The following is a 22262-nucleotide window of genomic DNA, read 5'->3' as shown; positions in this document are numbered from 1 at the left end:
ATAGAACACCACTGCATTTACCATAAGTGTTCTTTATCTTCATTTCTACAACCCTCAGGTAGTGACACACATAGTCGATAGGGAATACAGGCACAGATATCAGCAATCACATATTCCCCCATTCATGTATCATCAACTAAAATGTGCTCCCCCATTTTGTTACAACCACAGCCGAAAAGAGCTCGGTAGAGTTTGACAGTCCATCCACAGACCCTTAATACGGGATAAGAAGGAATTCAAATGTATACTTCGCAATACCTCGAAGCTTGATGTACAACACGTACGGCACGATGATACATGACCCCCCCCAAAACATGGATTCATACACACATGCTTCTGCTATCTCACTAGGTCATACCCTTTTCTCACCTTCCTCTCTCCTCCCTTACCCAACCATGGAAATGTATTAACCCCTGACATATATTTTTCTCTTTTTGAAATGTTTTAGAAGGTGGCAGTTATTGTTGACTGCCAAAGGGTGGACTGTCAAAGTCAGAAAAATATCACTATGCACACTGCCATATTTGCACCTCATAGATGTCCGCGCTGCGCATGCGTGCGCTCTCCCGTGCGTGCGCATACTCGCTGTTACGTGCACCCGCAGGTGCACGGTATGCGTATTTACGGTAGAGTTTATGTGTTCGTAGCGTGCGACTCAATCGTTACATATTTTAACTATATAATGTATTTTGTAGATCATGGTCCCTTTGATAGATTCTGAAAGTTTAGTTAATGTAGCATGTTCCTGGACAAAGAGATCCCTCTTTGTTTAATACGAAGGGTCCAACAGGGGTCATACAGTGGTGTTTAGTATCCATCGGAAGAGTATTTAATTAGCAATATTCCGGTGTTGGTTTGGAGCGGATTAATCGCTCGTGCGAATAGTTATGGACATAAGAAGTTTATGTCCATTTACTATTATTTGCACTTACTTAGCCATGCGGCGGGAAACCTAGTTTCCCACCCACCTGAGCAGTTGGAAGTAGACACAGCCCACCTGTATGAATCAACCTATGACCTTTTGTTATAATGCGAAGACGAATTCCTGTGTCCAATGAACAATGAGATTGTAGGGACCATTGAATTGTATTGTGTGTGGGGCATAAATAGACAAGCCGATGGTGTCCAGCTCACTCTCTTCAACGATTCTCATCACTGATAATCGGGAGCTGGATATCCAGGAGGCGCATGCGATCGTTCCCTTTGTGCGTAAGTTTTCTCCGCAATCATATTGTCTTTATTGTTATTGTGAGCCATATCTCTCTCTCTCTTCTCCTCTTTCTCTCTCATTTTCCCTTAAACGTAATTGTATTGTATTGTATTGTATTTCCTGTGTAGTTATCTGGTTAGTTAGTCTATGTTATATTGTAGTGTGTGACTTGTACTGTATTACTCTTTTTGCAAGTAATAACATTCATATAAGGCGTTAGACCCTAAAGCACGGTATCTGTGTATTTCTTATAGTTTTAAGTATTCTCAGAGCGTCGGTGACGCTCGAACAGCTTTTGAGTTAATAAGGTTACACTGTGTTGCATTTACACCCTATCACTACACTAAGGTTTTACTGCATAATACATTGTTGATGGTTTAGATATAAAGGTTTAACATTGTGAGCGTCTGCGCCGCAGGTGATCTCCTCGTGGTCCCGAGCGTCCGCTACGCTATAGCGAACCATTACGTTAGTCGGCAGCCAATAGCGTGCCTGCCTGTGATCTCTTGGCCGTGAGCGAACGTGACGCTTGAGCGTCTCGACTACGGCTAAGCGATTGTTACGCAACGTGCGTACCCTTACGGTGCTCCATACGTAAATAGCGTACAGTGTTCTTAGACCTCTTAAAGGGTTTTATATAAGATAAATATTTAGCTTTATCACTACCAATATCCCTGCCAAGGGGTGTATAAATAAAAATGTATAATTAATGGGTCTAGAGCTAAGTTGAAAAGTAAGGAGGACAACGGGCAACCTTGTAATATAAAGTTATCTGTATTCAGACCATTAATATAAAGTTTAGGAGAAGAAAAGACAACTATATTGTTTGGGGCACTCTTGAAAAAAAATATTTGTTTAAAATTATACTTTTATTATGACTTTAAATGACTTACATAAACATAACATATATATGATAAAACCTTAATATAATAATACGCTGGGTATCTCCTACTTAATAATTTGTTTGGAATTAAATTATTCCTATTCTATCCGAATTTACAGTATGTCCAATACAGATGGGTCTATGACTGGGCAGTCGGACTTAATCCACTGCTGTATTGTTCTCTCTGTATTGTATTGCAGCTGAGAACAACAGATGAAGGGTTTCTGTTAATAAACCATGGTGTACCTAGGCGCAGCAAACTAGCCAAGATAACTGTGGACCCATCTGAACTTTATCTTCTGGCACCACCCCCATAGGGTAATGTAACATCACACACAAGACGGAGATTATAGCTCTCACATGTCTCAATTTAGTGTAAATGATATCTATACCTCAAAGTTGGTTTATATTGACTAAACAATTGAATTGACTTTGTTTCTATTTGAGGCTAGTAACAGTTACAGTTGTTACCATTAGTGTGACTCAAGGGGTTAATCCCAGAAGTTACATGTTGGCAGACTGTAAAGGGGGGTACTGACGGGGAAGATGTGTGCTTGGGTGTGTTGAATATTATCATCCATGTAATCCACGAAATTTAAGAAGTGTTGCTCTAGAGATAATTTAAAGTCAGGCGAATCTGTTAGACAAGATGGAAATCTCCAATTGAAGAAAACAATTGTCTAGGGGGAGTTAAAGTCAATGGAAACCATGGGGGTAATTCCAAGTTGATCGCAGCAGGAAAATTTTTAGCAGTTGGGCAAAATCATGTGCACCGCAGGGGAGGCAGATGTAACATGTGCAGAGAGAGTTAGATTTGGGTGTGGTGTGTTCAATCTGCAATCTAATTTGCAGTGTAAAAATAGAGCAGCCAGTATTTACCCTGCACAGAAACAAAATAACCCACCCAAATCTAACTCTCTCTGCACATGTTATATCTGCCTCCCCTGCAGTGCACATGGTTTTGCCCAACTGCTAAAAAATTTACTGCTGCGATCCACTTGGAATTACCCCCCATGTCGGTGAATGGTTCGAGATGGCAATGTTTTCTATCTTTGATCGGTGTATTCTGGGTAAAAGAGTAGTAGGGATGAGCCAATAGTCAATTCTAGTAGAGGTATGGTGTGGATGGGAATAAAAGGTGTAATCTCTAGCTACCAGATGTGGGAATCTCCAAGGGTCAGAGAGAAACTAGGATGATCGTAATAGATAAAGAGCAGAAGGTGGGATATTGCGGTTAGCAAGTCCTGATTTATCTAATGATTGGTTTTAATGTAGTATTAAAATCCCCACCCAAAATAATATGTCCTACGGCCCAATCTTGTAGCTTGACATATATATCAGTAAAGAAGGAGTTATTGGGGCCGGTTGGGGCATTAATTGAAGCTACCGTATATATATCCCCTTCCAAGTTTAACTTTACAAAAAAAAGAAATCTCCCTTACTGGTCACATAATTTGTCTATCACTGTGTAGTGAAGCGATTTGTCAATGAGAAGAAGTATTCCTTGGTGCTGTATGATGCTGAAAGATAATCTGTGAACCAGGTGTTTCTAAGAGTGTTTGGGTCCCCAGCCTGCCAACGTGTCTCCTGCAACACAGCTATATAGTTAAATTAATTTTTAAACATTCCACAGTGCTTAAACACTGCCCCTTTGTATGAGGTGTGCCTGTTTTACCACCGGTTTACTGTCACCCTGTGCAAGAAAAGTTCTAGTACCGAGTTCTACAAATGTACAAGTCTCTTCTGGGACATAGCAGGGATATTGCATTAACTCTGCTAAACATGGTATGGATTTTCACACATATACATATGATACATGATTATGATATATTGGTTCCTTAGGGAGTTCTATCAATCCTAAAGTAAATAACACAAACACAATTTTTACATAGCATAAAATCCATTTCTCCGGTTCCAAGGGGGACACTGGAGACACTGAGGTTAAGGAGGAGCCTGGGTACTTTAAAAGTTGGCGCAGAAACTCAGGCTCTTTCTCCTCAAAACCTGTACAGCCGTACTGCCATCAGGTTTTTACTAACAAAGCTAAAAGAAAGTGATGTGCGGTGAGGTAAATGGCTGAGGAGGCACTGGCTAGTATCCGAGCCAGATTTACATACACATATATGAACCCGATGGTTCACGTGGGCATTATACAAAGGAGCAGCAGTATGTACTGCTGGAAATTTGGTGAGTTTTGATCAGAGATGTGAGAACAAGCTAGGCAGGGGAGGGTCATACTCCAGAGGTTGGACTATAAAAATGATTAGAATAATATAAAGAGAAAGGTATTTTATATTACATTAAAAAAAACAACGAATTCCTCTTTCCACTGGGGGACACTGGAAAAGCAGAGGATGTCCAAAAGCAATCCGTAAGGGTGGGGACACTCCAGAGCTGTGAGAAGCACCTTCTGCCCGAAACTAGCATCCTTGAATGCAAATGTTATGTTATTTTAGGAAAGTATGCACAGACGACCAAGGAACTGTTCTACAAATAACAGGACACCACAGGCTGCTCCCCCTGCATAATAATAATAACAACAGGACACCACATGCTGCTCCCCCTGTATAATAATAATAGGGATGTGCACTTGAAATTTTTCGGGTTTTGGTTTCGGTTCCGCGGCCGTGTTTTGGGTTCGAACGCGTTTTGGCAAAACCTCCCCGAATTTTTTTTTTCGAATTCGGGTGTTTTGGATTCGGGTGTTTTTTTTAAAAAAAACTAAAAAACAGCTTAAATCATTGAATTTGGGGGTCATTTTGATCCCATAGTATTATTAACCTCAATAACCATAATTTCCACTCATTTTCAGTCTATTCTGAACACCTCACACCTCACAATATTATTTTTAGTCCTAAAATTTGCACCGAGGTCGCTGGATGACTAAGCTCAGCGACCCAAGTGGCCGACACAAACACCTGGCCCATCTAGGAGTGGCACTGCAGTGTCACGCAGGATGGCCCTTCCAAAAAACACTCCCCAAAAACAGCACATGACGCAAAGATAAAAAGAGGCGCAATGAGGTAGCTGTGTGACTAAGATAAGCGACCCAAGTGGCCGACACAAACACCTGGCCCATCTAGGAGTGGCACTGCAGTGTGCACCTCTACCTTTGAGAAAGTCACGTGAACGTGACGAAATGCGTCAGGACCCGCCCCTATCCACACTCAGCTCAGGTGAAATCTTCCAGGTGCTCCCTGGTCCCCGCTGCACTCTCCGTCTACAGCATCCGACATCAGCGGCTTCAGCGCACACGCCGCCACGACCGGGTTGTGAGAGAGACGGTCTCCTCCTTTCCGCTGCACAGCGTATATGGGCATTGCAGGACATTGAAGCCGAGGACGCTCGGCTCTTACCAGCCCATTTTGGAAAGGTATTGAATATCAATTTCAACTGAGGGACTTGTAATCTATTAGGATTCCATCAGCACACCTGGTACCTATCAATTATCTAACAAGTGGAACTCTGAACTTTTCACCCCAAAAAGCTGAGTTATTACAACATACCACCAGTTCACGTCTAGTGAATGTTCTTATATATATATATTATTCACCGGTTATTTGATAATTAATCTTTTTATATGTTTTATTAATAAACATTGTTATCTTTTACGTTGGCTCTCTGTACATTATGTTTCGTTCCCGATATTCAGCGCAGCCGCTTGTTCTTTTTCTCTGGCCCTTCCAAAAAACACTCCCCAAACAGCACATGACGCAAAAAAAAAAGAGGCGCAATGAGGTAGCTGTGTGACTAAGATAAGCGACCCAAGTGGCCGACACAAACACCTGGCCCATCTAGGAGTGGCACTGCAGTGTCACGCAGGATGGCCCTTCCAAAAAAACACTCCCCAAACAGCACATGACGCAAAGAAAAAAAGAGGCGCAATGAGGTAGCTGTGTGACTAAGATAAGCGACCCAAGTGGCCGACACAAACACCTGGCCCATCTAGGAGTGGCACTGCAGTGTCACGCAGGATGGCCCTTCCAAAACATACTCCCCAAACAGCACATGACGCAAAGAAAAAAAGAGGCGCAATGAGGTAGCTGTGTGACTAAGATAAGCGACCCAAGTGGCCGACACAAACACCTGACCCATCTAGGAGTGGCACTGCAGTGTCACGCAGGATGGCCCTTCCAAAAAACTCCCCCCAAACAGCACATGACGCAAAGAAGAAAAAAAGAAAAAAGAGGTGCAAGATGGAATTGTCCTTGGGCCCTCCCACCCATCCTTATGTTGTATAAACAGGACATGCACACTTTAACCAACCCATCATTTCAGCGACAGGGTCTGCCACACGACTGTGACTGAAATGACTGGTTGGTTTGGGCCCCCACCAAAAAAAAAGCAATCAATCTCCCCTTGCACAAACTGGCTCTACAGAGGCAAGATGTCCACCTCATCATCATCGTCCGATTCATCACCCCTTTCACTGTGTACATCCCCCTCCTCACAGATTATTAATTTGTCCCCACTGGAATCCACCATCTCAGATCCCCGTGTACTTTCTGGAGGCAATTGCTGCTGGTGAATGTCTCCAAAGAGTAATTGATTATAATTCATTTTAATGAACATCATCTTCTCCACATTTTCTGGAAGTAGCCTCGTACGCCGATTGCTGTCAAGGTGAGCGGCGGCACTAAACACTCTTTCGGAGTACACACTGGAGGGAGGGCAACTTAGGTAGAATAAAGCCAGTTTGTGCAAGCGCCTCCAAATTGCCTCTTTTCCCTGCCAGTATACGTACGGACTGTCTGACGTGCCTACTTGGATGCGGTCACTCAAATAATCCTCCACCATTCTTTCAATGGTGAGAGAATCATATGCAGTGACAGTAGACGACATGTCCGTAATCGTTGGCAGGTCCTTCAGTCCGGACCAGATGTCAGCATCAGCAGTCGCTCCAGACTGCCCTACATCACCGCCAGCGGGTGGGCTCAGAATTCGTAGCCTTTTCCTCACACCCCCAGTTGCGGGAGAATGTGAAGGAGGAGATGTTGACAGGTTGCGTTCCGCTTGACTTGACAATTTTCTCACCAGCAGTTCTTTGAACCCCTACAGACTTGTGTCTGCCGGAAAGAGAGATCCAACGTAGGTTTTAAATCTAGGATCGAGCACGGTGGCCAAAATGTAGTGCTCTGATTTCAACAGATTGACCACACGTGAATCCTGGTTAAGCGAATGAAGGGCTCCATCCACAAGTCCCACATGCCTAGCGGAATCGCTCTGTTTTAGCTCCTCCTTCAATGCCTCCAGCTTCTTCTGCAAAAGCCTGACTCAGGCTGGCAGTGTCTGAACTGACTTCACGTGTGGCAAGTTCAAAGGGCAGCAGAACCTTGCACAACGTTGAAATCATTCTCCACTGCGCTTGAGACAGGTGCATTCTGTCACACCCCGCGGGCAGCGGCGGCCGCGCTTACCGCTGCGGGTGTCCTGGATGGCCTGGCGTCTCTCCCCTCCGGCGGCCTCGGGGGTCCGGCGTCGGGTCGGCGGGTCTCTCCGGCGGCTCCCGGAGCGAGGGCGCCGCCATGCTGCTTTAGATTAGGTAGGCGGAGCGGGGCTGACGTCATCTGCCCGCTCCGCCAATCAGACCAAGGCGGGAGGTTCAAAGCCAGACGCCGAGCAGGGAGCCGGCGCCTGTGTATCATCATTCTGCTTGTCTGAAGCAGTGATTTCCAGAGCTCCCTTGTTCCTATTTTCCGCTGTGTCTCCAGTGTCTCCAGTGTCTCCAGTGTCCCAGTGTCTCCAGTGTCTCCAGTGTCCCAGTGTCTCCAGTGTCATCACGCACCTCCGTGCCTCCAAGCGCCCGAGCGCCATCACGCACCTCCGTGCCTCCAAGCGCCCGAGCGCCATCACGCACCTCCGTGCCTCCAAGCGCCCGAGCGCCATCACGCACCTCCGTGCCTCCAAGCGCCCGAGCGCCATCACGCACCTCCGTGCCTCCAAGCGCCCGAGCGCCATCACGCACCTCCGTGCCTCCAAGCGCCCGAGCGCCATCACGCACCTCCGTGCCTCCAAGCGCCCGAGCGCCATCACGCACCTCCGTGCCTCCAAGCGCCCGAGCGCCATCACGCACCTCCGTGCCTCCAAGCGCCCGAGCGCCATCACGCACCTCCGTGCCTCCAAGCGCCCGAGCGCCATCACGCACTTCCGTGCCTCCAAGCGCCCGAGCGCTATCACGCACCTCCGTGCCACCAAGGCGCCTGAGCGCCATCAGCACCTCAGTACCTCGGCACCTCAGTGCCTCTGTTCCTCAGCACTCCGGTGCCTCAGCACCATAGAACCTCAGCACCTCGGAGCCTCTGCACCTTAGTATCACAGAACTCCAACACCTCAGTACCTCGGTGTCTCAGCACCTCAGTGCCTTCAGCACCTCAATAATACCAGCATCTCTGTACCTCAGCACTCAGCACTTTCACTAGTCTTGTTTTTCAGGAGACCTTCATCATTCCTCCGTGCTTCCTGCTTACCGTCTTCATCCTGTATGAAGAAGACCTACATCCGGCCATCTCTATTGCGACCCAGTAGCGGTTCCTATTCCCTGTCACCGGAAGAAGCCCCGAGTCCACAACACCCTTCGACCAGGTCAGTGATAGTATACACAGGCCACATGGACCCGGGGAATCGGAACCCAGAAGCAAGTGCCATCCAAGATCTGGTTTCCCGTGTACAGAGTCAGGAAGCGGCGCAAAACCAGGTGATGCGGTATCTCCAAGAGCTATCCGGCAGGTTGGATCAAATTCAGGTTTCCCTGGCTTCAGTAGTTCCAGTTCCAGCTCCAGTACCCACTCCGGCAGTCGTTCCTGTTAATGCTCACGCAGTGTCCGGTACCAGGTCACGCCTTCAGCTTCCCACTCCCTCTCGCTACAACGGCAACCCGAAGAATTGCCGTGGTTTTCTTAACCAGTGCGAGGTGCAGTTTGAACTCCTCGCACACAATTTTCCCACGGATCGATCCAAAGTAGCATACATTATTTCCTTGCTTGAGGGTTCAGCGTTGCAATGGGTGTCTCCTTTATGGGAGCGATCTGATCCTTTGGTTTCCAACTACACTAATTTCATCTCATCTTTCCGCCGGATCTTTGATGAGCCTGGCAGAACGGCCGCTGCCTCTTCAGATCTTCTTAGAGTTCGACAAGGCTCTCGTTCAGTGGGTCAGTATGTGATTCATTTTCAGACCATAGCTTCCGAATTGCGCTGGGATAATGATGCCTTACGGGCCGCTTTCTGGAACGGGCTGTCCGACCGTCTTAAAGACGAATTGATTACAAGAGATTTGCCAGATTCCTTGGAACAGTTGATCTCGCTCTGTGTGAAAGTGGATCTCCGCATGCAGGAACGAGTTGGCGAACGTTCTCGGTCTGATCGGTGCAGATTCCGGGCTCCTCCGTCTAAACCATCGGTTACGACAGCTCCAGACGAACCCATGCAAATTAATCGGTCTCGACTGTCTCCAGAGGAGCGACAGCGTCGACGTGAGAACAAACTTTGCCTCTACTGTGGAGCCGCGGATCACTTCCTCAAGTCTTGCAAAGCTCGCCCGGGAAACGGGCAATCCTAGCCTGTTCCGGGGAAGTCAAGCTGGGTGTGGTTTCTCAATCTTCTCCAGAAGTGGACTGTTTACTCTCAGTATCTTTGTCTACTAAAACAAAAGTCAAGACCGTTATGGCTCTTTTGGATTCAGGTGCTGCGGGGAATTTTATTTCTCTTTCCTGCGCCCAGAGTTTGGGTTTGAAATTACAGTTGGTCGAACGACCTATTACTATTACAGCCATTAACGGGGTTCAAATTCCTAACGCCTTGATTACGAGTCAGTCTGAGTCAATTCAGCTACAAGTGGGAGCTTTACATCATGAACAACTGAAGTTTCTAGTTATTCAGGAAATGTCTCACGATCTCGTTTTGGGTTTTCCCTGGCTCAGGCTACACAACCCTCATGTCGACTGGGGGTCGACACAAATAGTTTCTTGGAGTCCTTTCTGCCGATTGAATTGTCTTACTCCTGTCGTTCCACTCCGTGCGTCGGCCAAGTTGGACGTGGAGTTAGTTCCTGAGGCTTATCGAGAGTTTTTGGATGTCTTCTCGGAACAGGCGGCTGATAAATTACCTCCGCATAGGGCTTGGGACTGTCCCATTGAGCTCATTCCTGGGAAAATACCGCCTCGAGGTCGCACTTATCCTTTGTCGGTTCCAGAGACACAAGCTATGTCTGAGTACATTAAGTCGAATTTGCAGAAGGGCTTCATCCGTCCCTCCACTTCTCCAGCGGGAGCTGGCTTCTTCTTTGTAAAAAAAAAAGATGGAGGGCTGAGACCATGCATCGACTATCGTGGTTTAAATGAAGTCACCATTAAAAACAAGTATCCTCTGCCGCTCATCACAGAGCTTTTTGATAGAGTGCGTGGAGCTCGAGTATTTACTAAGCTTGACTTAAGAGGAGCATACAACTTGATACGTATTCGTCAAGGAGATGAGTGGAAGACGGCTTTCAATACGAGAGATGGGCATTATGAGTACCTGGTAATGCCATTTGGCCTCAGCAACGCCCCCGCTGTCTTTCAAGGATTCATTAATGAAGTCTTTCGGGATATGTTGTATCTGAATGTAGTAGTCTATTTGGATGACATTTTGATTTTTTCTAAGAATCTTTCTGAGCACCGACTACAAGTTAAGGAAGTACTCCTTCGGTTGCGCAAGAATCATCTTTATGGCAAGATCTCCAAGTGCACCTTTGAGGTTCCTTCTATTTCATTTTTGGGCTACATTATTTCTGGAACTGAATTGCGTATGGATCCGGAGAAACTTTCGGCCATCCGGGATTGGACTCAACCTCTTTCCTTAAAAGCAGTGCAACGATTTCTAGGATTCGCAAATTATTATCGGAAATTTATAAGAGGTTTCTCTACCATCGTGGCACCTATTACGGCTCTGACTAAAAAAGGGGCTGACCCAAGCAATTGGCCTTCTGAAGCAATAGCAGCGTTCAAACAGTTGAAGACCGCCTTTATATCTGCTCCCGTACTTCAGCAGCCAGATTTCCTAAAACCATTCTTTTTGGAGGTTGATGCTTCCACGGTAGGCATAGGTGCTGTACTCTCGCAATACGCCTCAGATGGGAAGTTGCATCCGTGTGGGTTTCATTCTCGCAAGTTCTCCCCTGCTGAACTAAATTACACCATCGGAGACAAAGAGCTACTGGCAATTAAATCTGCGTTGGAAGAATGGAGGTATCTTCTGGAGGGTGCTAAACACTTAATCACAATTTTTACGGACCACAAGAATTTACTGTATCTAAAGACGGCCCAATGTTTGAACCCCCGTCAGGCGAGATGGGCGCTCTTCTTTACCAGATTTTCCTTTATCATCAAGTATCGGGCTGGAATTCTAAATACCAAGGCGGATGCCCTATCCCGTTCAGTGATGGCTTCCGATGAGGAGAATACTATGGGGAAGGCATTAATCCTCAGTCCCATCTCTATTTCTGCAGCTCCCACTAGGTTGGGCCCTCCTCCGGGAAGAATGTCGGTACCAGTTAAATTTCGACCGAGACTGTTGCAGTGGGCACACACTTCTAAGTTTTCTGGTCATCCGGGAATTCAGAAAATGTGGGAATTTCTGCGAAGATCATACTGGTGGGACACTATGAAAAAAGATGTTCAAGAGTATGTCAATTCGTGTCCTCAATGTGCTCAGCACAAAACTCCACGTCTGCCGCCTACGGGTTTGTTGCATCCTTTGTCCATTCCTAAAAAGCCTTGGACTCATATCTCGATGGACTTTGTTACTGAATTACCGCTCTCTAAGGGTCATAACACCATTTGGGTGATCATTGACCGATTCTCTAAGATGGCACATTTTATTCCGTTGACCGGATTACCCTCCGCTTCCAAGTTGGCCCTGTTATTCATCCAAGAGCATTTCCGCCTGCACGGGTTACCTCTGGAAATAGTCTCAGATCGGGGAGTACAGTTTACAGCGATATTCTGGAGAGCCCTCTGTTCAACTCTACAAATTAAGCTCAAATTCTCTTCTGCTTACCATCCACAGACTAATGGGCAAACTGAACGCGTCAATCAGGATCTAGAGACTTTTCTCCGCATTTACCTTTCCCCTTCTCAAGATAACTGGGTGGAGTTGTTGCCGTGGGCTGAGTTTGCCCACAACCATTTTTATCATTCTTCTACTGGTGAGTCTCCATTCTTTATTAATTATGGATTTCATCCCCAAGTTCCGGAGTTGCCCATTTGTCCTCCAGAAGAAGTTCCTGCTGCAGCCTCAACTCTTCGACATTTCACTCAAATTTGGAGCCGAGTTCATGCCAATCTTAAGAGGGTTTCCGGTCGCTATAAATTCTTTGCGGATAGGAAACGACGAGCAGCTCCTCAATATAAGGTTGGTGACAAGGTATGGCTCTCTACCCGCAATCTTCGTTTGAAAGTACCCACCATGAAATTTGCCCCAAGGTTCATTGGTCCTTTCTCAGTGCGGCAAGTCTTGAACCCGGTCGTTTGCAAATTGGAGTTGCCTTCCCACCTTCGAATTCCAAACTCCTTCCACGTCTCTCTCCTCCGCCCCCTCATTCTAAATCGGTTCCACTCAGCATCTCCTAGGCCAACTACTACTGTGTCTGAAGCTGGGACAGAATTTGAAATCAAAGCTATTCTTGACTCTCGTTATTTTCATAAGAAATTACAGTACTTGGTAGAATGGAAAGGTTATGGTCCTGAAGAGAGAAGTTGGATCAATGCTACTGAGGTAATGGCTCCCCGACTGGTTCGAATCTTCCATTCCAGACATCCAACTAAACCCGGAAAGTGTCCAGGGGCCACTCCTGGAGGAGGGGGTACTGTCACACCCCGCGGGCAGCGGCGGCCGCGCTTACCGCTGCGGGTGTCCTGGATGGCCTGGCGTCTCTCCCCTCCGGCGGCCTCGGGGGTCCGGCGTCGGGTCGGCGGGTCTCTCCGGCGGCTCCCGGAGCGAGGGCGCCGCCATGCTGCTTTAGATTAGGTAGGCGGAGCGGGGCTGACGTCATCTGCCCGCTCCGCCAATCAGACCAAGGCGGGAGGTTCAAAGCCAGACGCCGAGCAGGGAGCCGGCGCCTGTGTATCATCGTTCTGCTTGTCTGAAGCAGTGATTTCCAGAGCTCCCTTGTTCCTATTTTCTGCTGTGTCTCCAGTGTCTCCAGTGTCTCCAGTGTCTCCAGTGTCTCCAGTGTCCCAGTGTCTCCAGTGTCTCCAGTGTCCCAGTGTCTCCAGTGTCATCACGCACCTCCGTGCCTCCAAGCGCCCGAGCGCCATCACGCACCTCCGTGCCTCCAAGCGCCCGAGCGCCATCACGCACCTCCGTGCCTCCAAGCGCCCGAGCGCCATCACGCACCTCCGTGCCTCCAAGCGCCCGAGCGCCATCACGCACCTCCGTGCCTCCAAGCGCCCGAGCGCCATCACGCACCTCCGTGCCTCCAAGCGCCCGAGCGCCATCACGCACCTCCGTGCCTCCAAGCGCCCGAGCGCCATCACGCACCTCCGTGCCTCCAAGCGCCCGAGCGCCATCACGCACCTCCGTGCCTCCAAGCGCCCGAGCGCCATCACGCACCTCCGTGCCTCCAAGCGCCCGAGCGCCATCACGCACTTCCGTGCCTCCAAGCGCCCGAGCGCTATCACGCACCTCCGTGCCACCAAGGCGCCTGAGCGCCATCAGCACCTCAGTACCTCGGCACCTCAGTGCCTCTGTTCCTCAGCACTCCGGTGCCTCAGCACCATAGAACCTCAGCACCTCGGAGCCTCTGCACCTTAGTATCACAGAACTCCAACACCTCAGTACCTCGGTGTCTCAGCACCTCAGTGCCTTCAGCACCTCAATAATACCAGCATCTCTGTACCTCAGCACTCAGCACTTTCACTAGTCTTGTTTTTCAGGAGACCTTCATCATTCCTCCGTGCTTCCTGCTTACCGTCTTCATCCTGTATGAAGAAGACCTACATCCGGCCATCTCTATTGCGACCCAGTAGCGGTTCCTATTCCCTGTCACCGGAAGAAGCCCCGAGTCCACAACACCCTTCGACCAGGTCAGTGATACATTCCACCTCCTTTGCCTATATCGTGGGCAGATGTATAGGCTTGAATGGCCTTTTGCTGCTCCTCCATCCTCTGAAGCATATAGAGGTTTGAATTCCACCTCGTTACCACCTCTTGCTTCAGATGATGGCAGGGCAGGTTCAGTTTTTTTTTGGTGGTGCTCCAGTCTTCTGTATGCGGTGCCTGCATGCCGAAAGTGGCCCGCAATTCTTCTGGCCACCGACAGCATCTCTTGCACGCCCCTGTCGTTTTTTAAATAATTCTGCACCACCAAATTCAAGGTATGTGCAAAACATGGGACGTGCTGGAATTTGCCCAGATATAATGCACGCACAATATTGCTGGCGTTGTCCGATGCCACAAATCCACAGGAGAGTCCATTTGGGGTAAGCCATTCTGCGATGATCTTTCTCAGTTGCCGTAAGAGGTTTTCAGCTGTGTGCGTATTCTGGAAAGCGGTGATACAAAGCGTAGCCTGCCTAGGAACGAGCTGGCGTTTGCGAGATCCTGCTACTGGTGCCGCCGCTGCTGTTCTTGCAGCGAGAGGCAATACATCTACCCAGTGGGCTGTCACAGTCATGTAGTCCTGAATCTGCCCTGCTCCACTTGTCCACATGTCCGTGGTTAAGTGGACATTGGGTACAACTGCATTTTTTAGGACACTGGTGAGTCTTTTTCTGACGTCCGTGTACATTCTCGGTATCGCCTGCCTAGAGAAGTGGAACCTAGATGGTATTTGGTAACGGGTGCACACTACCTCAAGAAATTGTCTAGTTCCCTGTGAACTAACGGCGGATACCGGACGCACGTCTAACACCAACATAGTTGTCAAGGCCTCAGTTATCCGCTTTGCAGCAGGATGACTGCTGTGATATTTCATCTTCCTCGCAAAGGACTGTTGAACAGTCAATTGCTTACTGGAAGTAGTACAAGTGGTCTTCCGACTTCCCCTCTGGGATGACGATCGACTCCCAGCAGCAACAACAGCAGCGCCGGCAGCAGTAGGCGTTACACTCAAGGATGCATCGGAGGAATCCCAGGCAGGAGAGGACTCGTCAGAATTGCCAGTGACATGGCCTGCAGGACTATTGGCTTTCCTGGGTAAAGAGGAAATTGACACTGAGGGAGTTGGTGGTGTGGTTTGCGCGAGCTTGGTTACAAGAGGAAGGGATTTACTGGTCAGTGGACTGCTTCCGCTGTCGCCCAAAGTTTTTGAACTTGTCACTGACTTATTATGAATGCGCTGCAGGTGACGTATAAGGGAGGATGTTCCGAGGTGGTTAACGTCCTTACCCCTACTTATTACAGCTTGACAAAGGCAACACACGGCTTGACACCTGTTGTCCGCATTTCTGTTGAAATACTTCCACACTGAAGAGCTGATTTTTTTGGTATTTTCACCAGGCATGTCAATGCCCATATTCCTCCCACGGACAACAGGTGTCTCCCCGGGTGCCTGACTTAAACAAACCACCTCACCATCAGAATCCTCCTTGTCAATTTCCTCCCCAGCGCCAGCAACACCCATATCCTCATCCTGGTGTACTTCAACACTGACATCTTCAATTTCACTATCAGGAACTGGACTGCGAGTGCTCCTTTCAACACTTGCAGGAAGCGTGCAAATGGTGGAAGGCGCAAGCTCTTCCCGTCCAGTGTTGGGAAGGTCAGGCATCGCAACCGACACAATTGGACTCTCCTTTGGGATTTGGGATTTCGAAGAACGCACAGTTCTTTGCTGTGCTTTTGCCGCAAGTCTTTTCTTTTTTCTAGCGAGAGGCTGAGTGCTTCCATCCTCATGTGAAGCTGAACCACTAGCCATGAACATAGGCCAGGGCCTCAGCCGTTCCTTGCCACTGTGTGTGGTAAATGGCATATTGGCAAGTTTACGCTTCTCCTCCGACGATTTTAATTTAGATTTTTTAGTCCTTTTTTTACTGATCTTTTGTGTTTTGGATTTTACATGCTCTGTACTATGACATTGGGCATCGGGGGTGTGGTTCGTTTTATCAACAGTGCCTAGGTCGACAATGTTTAGGTCGACCACTATTGGTCGACAGTCACTAGGTCGACATGGATGGAAGGTCGACAGGGTTTCTAGGTCGACATGTGCTAGGTCGACATGTCTAAAGGTCGACATGAGTTTTTTTTTTTTTTTGTCGTTTTCTTCGTAAAGTGACCGGGATCCCAAATTAGCGCACCGCGTCCCCTCACATGGCTCGCTTCGCTCGCCATGCTTCGGGCATGGTGCCTTCGCTCCGCTACCGCTTCGCTCGGCACACTTTACCGTTCCAATCGTAGTCGACATGGATCGTTAAGTATGAAAAAATAAAAAAAATGAAAAAAAATAAATAAAAAAACTCATGTCGACCTTTAGACCTGTCGACCTAGCACATGTCGACCTAGAAACCCTGTCGACCTTCCATCCGTGTCGACCTAGTGACTGTCGACCAATAGTGGTCGACCTAAACATTGTCGACCTAGGCACTGTCGATCTTCAGACCGGATCCCGGGCATCGGCCTTGGCAGACGACGTTGATGGAATTTCATCGTCTCGGCCATGACTAGTGGCAGCAGCTTCAGCACGAGGTGGAAGTGGATCTTGATCTTTCCCTATTTTTGGAACCTCAACATTTTTGTTCTCCATATTTTAATAGGCCCAACTAAAAGGCACCTCAGGTAAACAATGGAGATGGATAAATACTAGTATACTTATGGATGACGAGTGACTGACGACACAGATGTAGCTACAGCCGTGGACTACCGTACTGCGTCTGCTAGTATAGATAATATAATAAATATATTACTACTGTAGGTATATAATATAATGACGGACCTGGTGGACACTGTCAGCAGACTCCTAAACTACTAGTATGAAGAAGATAGAAAAAAAAACCCACCACAGGTAGGTAGGTATACAATTATGGACGAGCACTGACGACACAGAGATAGCCGCAGCCGTGGACTACCGTACTGCGTCTGCTAGTATAGATAATATAATAAATATATTACTACTGTAGGTATATAATTATATAATGACGGACCTGGTGGACACTGTCAGCAGACTCCTAAACTACTAGTATGAAGAAGATAGAAAAAAAAAACCCACCACAGGTAGGTAGGTATACAATTATGGACGAGCACTGACAACACAGAGATAGCCACAGCCGTGGACTACCGTACTGCGTCTGCTAGTATAGATAATATAATAAATATATTACTACTGTAGGTATATAATATAATGACGGACCTGGTGGACACTGTCAGCAGACTCCTAAACTACTAGTATGAAGAACATAGAAAAAAAAAACCACCACAGGTAGATAGGTATACAATTATGGACAAGCACTGACGACACAGAGATAGCCACAGCCGTGGACTACCGTACTGCGTCTGCTAATATAGAGATGATAAAGATGATAGAGATAAAAAAAATATATATAACACTACTGTAGGTAAATATTTATATAATATAATGAATGACGGACCTGCTGGACACTGTCAGCAGAATGCGTTTATAGAATAAAAATAAAAAAACCACCACAGGAGTGTTTAATTTTTTCAGGCAGACAATATACTGGTGGTCAGGTCACTGGCAGCAAAAGTGTGCACTGTACTCCTGCTATAGCTGCTCCCCCAGTCCCCACAATTAAGCAGTGTGAGCACTCAGCACAGAATGATATATCATGCAGCACACTGAGCACAGATATTGGATAATAGTATGGAGCGTTTTTTTCAGGCAGAGAACGGATAAAAAAAAAAACTGGTGGTCACTAGCAAAACTCTGCACTGTACTCCTCCTAACAGCTGCTCCCCAATCCTCCGCACAATGGCCCTCATTCCGAGTTGATCGGTCGCAAGGCGATTTTAGCAGAGTTACACACGCTAAGCCTACGCCTACTGGGAGTGTATCTTAGCTTCTTAAATTTGCGACCGATGTATTCGCAATATTGCGATTACAAACTACTTAGCAGTTTCTGAGTAACTTCAACCTTACTCTGCCAGTGCGATCAGTTCAGTGCTTGTCGTTCCTGGTTTGACGTCACAAACACACCCAGCGTTCGCCCAGACACTCCCCCGTTTCTTCGGCCACTCCTGCGTTTTTTCCGGAAACGGTAGCATTTTCATCCACACGCCCATAAAACGCCGTGTTTCCGCCCAGTAACACCCATTTCCTGTCAATCACACTACGATCGCCGGAGCGATGAAAAAGCCGTGAGTAAAAATACTATCTTCATTGCGAATATTGCGCATGCGTACTAAGCGGATTTTCATTGCGATGCGATGAAAAAGAACGAGCGAACGACTCGGAATGAGGGCCAATATAAGCAATCAGATCAACTGTGTACTGTCACTGTGTAGTATTAACAATAACTATAAACGGAGAGGACGCCAGCCACGTCCTCTCCCTATCAATCTCAATGCACGTGTGAAAATGGCGGCGACGCGCGGCTCCTTATATAGAATCCGAGTCTCGCGAGAATCCGACAGCGGGATGATGACGTTCGGGCGCGCTCGGGTTAACCGAGCAAGGCGGGAGGATCCGAGCCTGCTCGGACCCGTGCAAAAAAAGCTGAAGTTCGGGCGGGTTCGGATTCCGAGGAACCGAACCCGCTCATCACTAAATAATAATACCCCTTTATAATAATAATAACAACAACAACAACAAGAGGACACGACAGGCTGCTCCCCCCGTATAATAATAATAATAGGACACGACAGGATGCTCCGCCTGTATTATAATAATAATAATAAAAGGACAATACAGGCCGCTCCCCCTGTATAATAACAACAACAACAACAACAGGAAACCACAGGCTGCTCCCCCTGTATAATAATACTAAAAGGACACCACTGGCCCCTCCCCCTGTATTATAATAATAATAATGATAATAATAATAACAACAGGACACCACAGGCCACTCCCCATGTATAACAATAATAATAACAGGACACCACAGGCTGCTCCCCCTGTATAGCAATAATAATAACAGGACACCACAGGCCGCTCCCCCTGTATAATAATAATAATAATAATAATAACAGGACAACACAGGCCGCTCCCCTATCTCCTATATATTAGCCCAGATCTGTGACTGTGCCTCATTTGCTAACGCTGGGTGGAGTCATATCGCTGGGCGGAGTTAAGACATAGCTCTGCCCTAATATTTATAGGAGATAGCCATAGATATGTGAGAATTGGATACATAACTCATAACACTAAACTGACCGCAGGTTAGATAACAGAGTGGGCGCTGGATTGTGCAGACACAGCAGCAGCAAGTTAAGGCTCCGTCGCGGCACTGCCCCCCCTCACTAGCCATTGGTTAAGGCTTTGACCTCCGTTGCGGCACCGCTCCCCCTCACCAGCCATTGGTTACAGCTCCGATGCGGACCCGCCGCCTCCGCCACCCGTCCATTTCACACCGCGGCTGATCAGCGGCGTGTGGTTCCGGGTGCCGGTAGCAGCCGTCCGCCTCCTTCCCTCCCCGGGCCTGCCTGCCTGCCGCCTGCGTGTCCGATGGGCGCCGACCGTCACTCACGGCGGCTGTGTCTCTGCAGCCGCCCGCTCCTACGGGGTAAGCTCCAAAGCCGCCCTCCCTGCTCTGGACACACACTGAGCACAGCACAGCTGTGCACCCTCCTGCCTACCAGCTGACCCGCGATGCCAGGTAATGGGGAGGCTGGAGACAGACCGTGTAGGATGTGCTGATGAAGGGGGCTGGAGCAGCACTATAACAGAAGGTATGTGCCTCTGCATGGCTGCAAGCTCCCCCTGTATAGTGTGTGCCCATATGCCACTGTGCCCCTGTACACCCTCCCCTCCCTCACCCGCAGTGCCTCCGGACCCCCTCCCCCATACACCGCACCCCCGAATATGCCTCTTCCCCACTCACCCCACCTCCACCCCCACACACGCACCTCTCCCACCCGCCCCTCACCCGCCACCCCCGGGCACCGTCCCCCATCCACAGCAACCGTCCCTCCACCACCCGTGGCCCCTCCTGACCCCCTAACCCAACCGTGTAACCCCTGCACCTGTCCCTCCTCCACCACCCATGCTCCTCCCCCACCCACGGCACCTCCGGACCCCATTCGCGGCACCCCTCCTCCACATGTGGCATCCCTGCACCTTCACCACCCGTAGCACCTCCGGACCCCTCCACCATCCACTGCACCTGCCCTCCACCACTCGTAGCACTCGTCTCCTTCCCCACGTCACCTCTGGACCTTCTATTCCACCCGCAGCACCCCCGCACCTGCCCCTCCACCACCCGCAGCACCTCCGGACCCACTCCACCATCCGCAGCACTCCCCTCCTTCCCCACGCCACCTCTGGACCTTCTACCCCACCCGCATCACCCCAGCAACCTGCCCCTTCCCTTCCCACAACACCTTTGGAACACCTCCCCCATCCGCAACAGCCCCGCACCAACCCCACCCCCACTCGCAGCCCCTACAGACCCCATCCCACATCCGCGGCCCCCACTCCCCCACCTGCATCACCACCCGCTCCCACTCCCATCTGCGCACCCCCCGCTTCCAACCCCTCTCCACCTGCAGCATCTACTGACACCCTCCCCCATCCGCGGTCATCCAGACACCCGCTACGTTCTGTACATCGTCTCCAGCTAGGTACATCGCTAGGAGCTAGGAGTTCATCATCGGACGCCCTTCCGTCGTCCAATATTTAGCCACTGACCAAACTAGAAACGCAGGTAATACTCCATATAATACAGATATTGACCCCACAAAGGCGTGCAGAGGTTAAGGGGGCGTAGCCCCTTATGACGGCGTAAAGAGTGTGTCTGCAGCTGCATGTGTGTGTATGTAGGCCAGTACTGTCTGTGGTACAATGTAAAATTACTCAACATAATAGTATGTAGATGTTTATATATTATATCTCCACCTCCCTCCGCGCCGTCCCCGCACCAGCTCCGGACCACTACCCCACAGCCGGCACCCCAGCACTCGCCCCTCCACCAACTGCTTGTCACCTATAGTGTGCCTATGTCCCCTATACTGTCAACTCTGCCGGGCCCCAGCTGGATGCACCTCACGCAATCCCACACCAACCGCAGCACAACCGCACCCTCCCCCACCCGCGGTGGCTCTGTACCTCCTCCCCCACCGCCGCACCCGCCCTTCCCCCAACCACGCAACTCCCGCACCCGGCCCTTACCCACCCACCGCACCCCCTCAACCACTCCTACACCACCCGCGGAACCACCGCTACATCACCACCACGGTTGCTCAGGACTCTCTCCCCCACTCGACGCAGCCCAGGACACCCTCCCCTATCTGGCTCGATCCCGCACCCCACACTCCCCCATCCACAACATCTCTGCCCCCCCCCTTCACCTACAGATACCCTCCTTTATCTCCAGTCCCCTACCCCACCCGTCCGTCCAACACCCAAAGCACCCCTGCAACCGCCCCTACCCGCAACACCCCTGGCCCCTCTCCACCATCCATGTCTCCCCTGCACCCGCCACTCCCCCAACCACAGAACCTACTAAGTGATTCATTGTGCCCTGTGTACACTGTTCACGCAGTTTCAAGCCCTTTGTCTCCACAATATGTAACCAATGATAAAATTAGGTTTGGAGATAATACTCCATATATTCAACATATTGCACGTCCAAAGCCCATGCTATGCTTAAAGGGGCGTAGCCCCTTGCGAAGGTGTGAAGAGCGCCCGTAGGGCGCGATGAATCACCTAGTGTAATAATAATAAAAGGACAACACAGGCTGCTCTCCCTGTAAAATAACACAGAGCGACTCACCCACGAGCGAAACCCAGAAACTGTCTACACACTGCACTTCCGGTACATTCCTTCCGCTTTTCTTGCGTTCCACCACACAAAACACAGTTCTGCGTTCCACATCTCTTCCTCTCTGTGCGTTCCTCCATACTTCCGGGATATGCGTTCCACATCTCATCCTCTCTGTGCGTTCCTCCATACTTCCGGGATATGCGTTCCACATCGCTTCCTGCGCCTCAGCCACCTGATCGTCCCGCCCTCTGGGGATTGTACAGCGGATATCCGGTGTCTTATGCAGGAGGCAGCGGAGCGGAGACATCAGGCGATGGTA

General features: G+C 49.1%; 1 protein-coding gene across 1 annotated transcript in view; it reads right to left on the bottom strand.

Annotated features, from left to right (window-relative positions):
- LOC135054589 (oocyte zinc finger protein XlCOF7.1-like) overlaps window positions 1-21991 on the bottom strand; it is an 89432-nt gene extending 67441 nt beyond the window's left edge. The window contains exon 1 of the mRNA XM_063957758.1: window positions 21953-21991. The gene's annotated coding sequence lies outside the window, so the exon portion shown is untranslated. The remainder of the gene's footprint in view (window positions 1-21952) is intronic.
- Window positions 21992-22262: the final 271 nt, after the last annotated feature.

Source organism: Pseudophryne corroboree, chromosome 3 (assembly GCF_028390025.1).
Source record: "Pseudophryne corroboree isolate aPseCor3 chromosome 3, aPseCor3.hap2, whole genome shotgun sequence".
Classification (NCBI taxonomy): Eukaryota; Metazoa; Chordata; class Amphibia; order Anura; family Myobatrachidae; genus Pseudophryne; species Pseudophryne corroboree.
This window is presented reverse-complemented; position numbering and strand designations above follow the sequence as displayed.